The 6253-nt window shown below is 38.4% G+C and overlaps 1 non-coding gene across 1 annotated transcript; it reads left to right on the forward strand.

Annotated features, from left to right (window-relative positions):
- The first annotated feature begins 5553 nt into the window (after positions 1-5553).
- On the forward strand, positions 5554-5660 carry LOC126017038 (U6 spliceosomal RNA). The gene has a single exon (XR_007498714.1). It is a non-coding gene; the product is annotated as a U6 spliceosomal RNA (small nuclear RNA).
- The last annotated feature ends 593 nt before the right edge of the window (positions 5661-6253 follow it).

The raw sequence follows: 6253 nt of genomic DNA on the forward strand, positions 1-6253 counted from the left end.
TAAGGAAGGGATTTTTGTATTGTATTTTTGTGTTCTTAGGGTATATTCCTAGGAGTGGTATAGCTGGATCGTATGGGAGCTCGATTTCCAGTTTTTGGAGGAATCTCCATATTGCTTTCCATAAAGGTTGAACTAGACGGCATTCCCACCAGCAGTGGATAAGGGTTCCTTTCTCTCCACATCCCCGCCAGCACTGTTTGTTCTCATTCTTTGTGATGTGTGCCATTCTCTGTGGTGTGAGGTGGTATCTCATTGTTGTTTTGATTTGCATCTCTCTGATGATTAGTGATGTGGAGCATTTCTTCATGTGTCTTTTGGCCATTTGTATTTCTTCTTTGTCAAAGTGTCTGTTCATTTCTTCTCCCCATTTTTTGATGGGATTAGATGTTTTTTTCTTGTAAAGTTCTGTCAGTGCCTTGTATATTTTGGAGATTAGCCCTTTGTCTGATGGGTATTAGGTGAATAGATTCTCCCACTCAGTGGGTGGCTCTTGTATCCTGGGCACTATTTCCTTTGAGGTGCAGAAGCTTCTCAACTTAATATATTCCCATCTGTTAATCTCTGTTTTCACTTGCTTGGAGAGTGCAGTTTCCTCCTTGAAGATGCCTGAAGTCTCAATGTCCTGGAGAGTTTTGCCTATGTGTTGTTCTATATATCTTATGGTTTGGGGTCTGATAGCGAGGTCTTTCATCCATTTGGATTTTACCTTCGTACATGATGTTAGCTGGGGGTCTAAGTTCAATTTTTGCAAGTGGCTAGCCAGTTGTGCCAACACCACTTGTTGAAGAGGCTTTCCTTGCTCCATTTAGGATTTCCTGCTCCTTTATCAAAAATTAGGTGATTGTATGTCTGGGGAACATTTTCTGAGTATTCAAGCCTATTCCACTGATCTGAGGGCCTGTCCTTATTCCAATACCATGCTGTTTTGATAACTATTGCTTTGTAGTAAAGTTTAAAGTTGGGGAAAGTAATTCCTCCCATATTCTTTTTCCCAATGATTGTTTTAGCTATTCTAGGGTGTTTATTGTTCCAAACAAATTTCAAAAGTGCCTGATCTACCTCTTTGAAGAATGTCATAGGTATCTTTAGAGGGATAGCGTTGAATCTGTATAACGCCTTGGGGAGTATTGCCATTTTGATGATGTTAATCCTGCCAATCCATGAGCAGGGTATGTGTTTCCATTTCCGTGTGTCCTCTCTTATTTCTTGGAGCAGAGTTTTATAGTTTTCTTTGTATAGGTCTTTCACATTTTTAGTCAAGTTGATTCCAAGATATTTGAGTTTGTGTGGCACTATTGTGAATGGGGTTGTTTTCTTAATGTCTATTTCTTCCTTATTACTATTGGTGTATAGAAAGGCCATTGATTTTTGTGTGTTAATTTTGTAGCCTGTCAATGCTCACTTTGTAACATCCCTAACAATCAGAGCAACAGAGAAGGCTCACATTTTACTGGAAAAAAAAAATCTCTCGCCCAGCCCCACCATCTATCACCTTAACCCTCACTATAGCACCAAAAACTGTCCTTATATCTCCATCCCAAGATCACACCGTGACTATTCATATATTCAATTGACTTTAAGGAACAAGATTCAAGATGATGTGATATAAACAGAAACTGCTACTAATATTGTGAAAGTAACATGGTGTATGACAAAATCATCATTGTTCCATGTGTCTTTTTGCATATGCCCCAAAAGCTTCAGCAATGTACCTCTTCCCTGAATCTCCTTGGATCATGAAAGTATAAACATTATTTAAATATTTCTTCATTCTCAATAAACACTATTCAATATAGAATAAACTCCCTCCCCCAAAAAATGTAGAATTAAAATAAGATAAAAATCACAAGCATATGAGCCAGGGAGATAATTCAAGGAATTGAAGCCCATACTTGACATGGCAGAGCCTTGGATTTGAGCCCTGCAGTATTGCCTTAGCACCACATGGTGTGACCCAAGAGAGAAAAAGTCACAAACATGTAAATTACTGCTCTACATGTACCCTTAATTTTACCTATTTAATGCTCTTTTTCCCTTAAAAATAATATGTATTTTTTTTTCCTGGATTGCCACTCAAAGGGTCATTTAAGATAATGATTTTTCAAATCTGGTTACACATTCAAACAACCTGGGGATCTTTTATATAAAGCAAGTCTGGGCTCCAACCCAAACCAAGTGAATTGGTCTCAAGAGGGAAGGGCCTGGGAATTGTTTTTAAAATATCTGTGTGGTTGAATGGGGCTATTAAGATTGAAAATCTTGAGAACAGCGGTGCATGTTGGTATCACCCAGGGAGTTATACAAAGTACTTGTGCCACTCCCAACATTTCCACGTAATTGGTCTTGGGTGAGTCGGAGACTAAGATGTGAAAGGCTCCCCAGGTAACTCTAATGTGTAGGCAAGTTTAAGAACCACTTAGAGCACATAAGAAAAATTATTTTTCAGGAGAAAGTGATGGCAAAGAAAGGAGTCTAAAAAGAACTAAAACTGACACTCCTCAACATAGCCTGAAACACTTATTCTGCATCCATCTGGTCTCCCAAACATAATCGAAGAAAGATAAAGGAAGCTCTTCACAAATCGTTGTCTTCTTAAAGTTCCCTCCCAGGCTCTCTGCTAGACTCTTACAATGATAGGCTAAAAATCATGTTCTTACAATGGCTAACAATTATGTACTTAACTTAATTAAATCTTAGTCTCTGTAAATTGGGCATATTAACCACATCTGGAGTAGAAGGAAGAATATTTCAGGCAACAGATAAATTCAGATAAAGTGATGAATGAAGGGCTTAACACACACACACACACACACACACACACACACCATAATAAAGTGTTACATTTTAGTTGTTTCACTATTAGCCAGTTTTACTATATTCCAGGCAATGTTCAAGCACTTCACATATATTAATCTATTTCATTTACTATGACCTCATAAAAAGGATCCAATTATGTCTCAATTCAAGCACAGAGGGAGATTGAGTATCTTGCCCAAGAGTAAGTGATCCTATAGTCAGTGAGTGCCAAAGTCACTTGGGGCTTACTCAAATCCTATATTCAAATAACTTGTAGTGCTGACTCACACAACTTTATTAGATAACTGACATACTCTTCCCATCATCAGAAACTACTCATATTTGGGAGCAAAAGACCACCTCCAGGAGTACTCCTGATTCTGTGCTCAGGGAGTCCTCTCAATGATGCTGTGGAAATCATTTTCTACTTCCCATTTATCAGTTTGACTTCTCCAGTACCATGAAGATTATTTTTTCCTGACCAACAAGACCGATTTCATCAGCCCAACAAACAGCTGTGCCTTTCATTTTGACCCCACAAATTGGCCTCTGGGTCTGGTCCACAGATCCAAGGTTGGAAAGTGGCAGTGAATATCAGGAAATGAAGTCTGCAGGCTTCTGAGCACTGCACCACCAGGACCATAGGCTGCCATCAGAACAATTTTTCTCACCAGCCAATATAACCCAACTACATCCCATTTATTTTCAAATAAAACCCTGCAAAGAGTTCTGTGCCCTTGCATTTGCACCTTCCCAAGCCTCACATTTAAACCCTTCCTTCCCACCTCCCTGTCTCCCATTTCATTTTGATTCAAAATGAGTATTTTTTTTCAAGCTTCTCCTGAGCTCATGATCATTCAGGTCAAAAATTGCCAGTTATATATCATCAAACTCTAGTTACAGAGGCCTGATTTTATCATCCACGACTGAGCAGAAAGTTCCCAGACATCACAAAAGGACCTAGGGAAGAGAATAAGAGCATGTACAGAGCCTTTGGTTATTCCCATGACAGTATACTTCAAGGGTGGAGAAACCCTGTATCTCTTAGTCCCAGGAAACACCCTTTCTAATCTCTCCAATATTTACTGTGCCTATGCAAAAAAAGCACAAAAAATTACAAGTTATGTTTATATGTTATTACCTGCCAATTGTCCAAACATTTTATTTCTCTTATTTCTGGGAGCCACATTCAGCAGTGTCAGGTTAAGTGTTATTCACACTCCCAATTCTGCTCTCTGGTTCAATCTTGGCAAATTCACCTAGGGGGCCATAATTGATGCCAAAGACTAAATCCAGGTCACACAAAGCAAAAGTGCAGTGCCTACTGTATAATCTCTTTGTCCCTTATGAATACTAACTTTCAAGATGCTGTTCTGTAACATGGCCCCTCCAAAAGCATTTATCCGTCATAAATTCTCATTCCATAAGATTTTTTTTTTTGATTTAGGAATTCTACAGTAGTAAAGCTTGTCTCATTTGGACTCTATATGATGAACATTCCAGGTTGTTTAAGACTTGCAAGATGGTAGAGGAAATTTGCTAGCCTCCATGAGAAAAAAGCTCAGTGGAAGTCTAAAAGGAAAGAAAGATATGTTTCTTAGATGAAGAGAATGGATACCAAGCCAGAGTGAGGTGATTTCTGCCATGAGATCCTCCATGAGATACTTGGCCTGCATATCTACTAGCTTCCTTTCCTCTCACTCTGTATTCTAAAAGATTGCCTGGATCCATTTTCCTTTAGCAGCTTTTACAATCTCTTTTTGTAGTTCTGAGATTTTTACTTTTCCTCTATATTATAGACCTTTAGTATAGAAATATGTTTGTAAAAGAAGAAGAAAAATAAAGAAGAAATACATTTGTAGAGCAAAGCAGTATACTGTGAATTTGGGTGTTTTCCAATTCTAAGAAGTACATTGTTTCAAATAATTTTGTATATTCCTTTTTACTTTTATTGTTGTTATTATTATTATATGCAGTCCTAGAGATGGAAGCCAGAACTTCACACTTGCCCACCCAGTACCATCCTTGATTTTCCACATGTTCTTTTTCAATTTTTTTCCTTTTATGACTTTTATTTGGGAGAGGGGGTTAGACCACACTGATGATGCTCAGGGGTTATTCTTGGCTATGTACTCAGAAATTGCTCCTGGCTTGGGGGACCATATGGGACACTGGGGGATCAAACCACAGTTCGTCCTAGGCTATTGTGCAAGACAGACACCCTACTGCTTGTGCCACAGCTCCAGACCCTCCTTTTTGACTTTTTGTATCACACCTGGTGGTGCTCTGGTTACTCCTGGTTATTTACTCAGGGATTCTTCATGACAGTGCATGGAAAAACAGATAGAATGCCAAATAATGAACTCTTTATTATTGTTCTAGCCCTTCTGCATATTCTTAAGTCTGGGCTCAGACCTGTAAGTTTCTATTCAAAAACAAAATGTCTAAATGTATCTCAAGTCATACATTGCCAGAGATTCTACCCAACCATGGCACAGGCATAATTTTCTATATTCCACATTTATTTCATCAATTATACATTAATTTAGTATTTTATCATATTTTAATCAAAAGTCTTTAAAATAAGTATAAATTAGCAAAATCTTTTGTGGGGAAATTTGGCGATATCTACCTGTAAAATAAAATTGATTTTTTTTTACTTTAGGAATTATCTTTCCTACAGGGAAAGTATATATATATATACATGTATATATAGTATATACATGTATATACTATAATTTTAGAAGAAACACTGAAGTGCTCACTTCAGCAGTACATATACTAAAATTGGAAAGATACAGAGAAGATTTGTATGGCCCCTGCTCAAGGATGACATGCAAATTCGTGAAGCATTTCATATTTAAAAAGAAGAAGAAGAAACACTGGAAATAAATACATTGTTTGGGGACGAATAAACTATTGTTATATATACATACTTACAATTGATTATTTCACCCATTAGGAAGAGTGAGATTGAGTCTGGAGTGATAATACAGCAGGTGGCATGTTTGCCTACACACAACCAACCTGGGTTCAATCCACAGCATTCTATATGGTCCCCAGAGCATTGCCAATAGTAATTCCTAGATACAGAGCCAGAAGTAACCCCTAAGCATAGCCAAGTATGGCCCAACAATCTAATAATAACAATAATAATAAGATGAGGAGTGATGTTGCTCACACTGAGATGATTCAAAGCACAGAAATTCATGCTTTGTATGTAGGAGTGCTGGGTTCAATCCCCAGAAACACATAGTCCCTCAAACACTGCCAGGAATAAAACACCCAATCCATTTTTGAGCAAAGAAAGGGAGGAAGGAAGGAAGGAAGGAAGGAAGGAAGGAAGGAAGGAAGGAAGGAAGGAAGGAAGGGAGGGAGGGAGGGAGGGAGGGAGGGAGGGAGGGAGGGAGGGAGGGAGGGAAAAAGGAAGGGAGAGAGGAAGGGAGGGAGGGAGGGA

This window comes from Suncus etruscus, chromosome 8, assembly GCF_024139225.1.
Source record: "Suncus etruscus isolate mSunEtr1 chromosome 8, mSunEtr1.pri.cur, whole genome shotgun sequence".
Classification (NCBI taxonomy): domain Eukaryota; kingdom Metazoa; phylum Chordata; class Mammalia; order Eulipotyphla; family Soricidae; genus Suncus; species Suncus etruscus.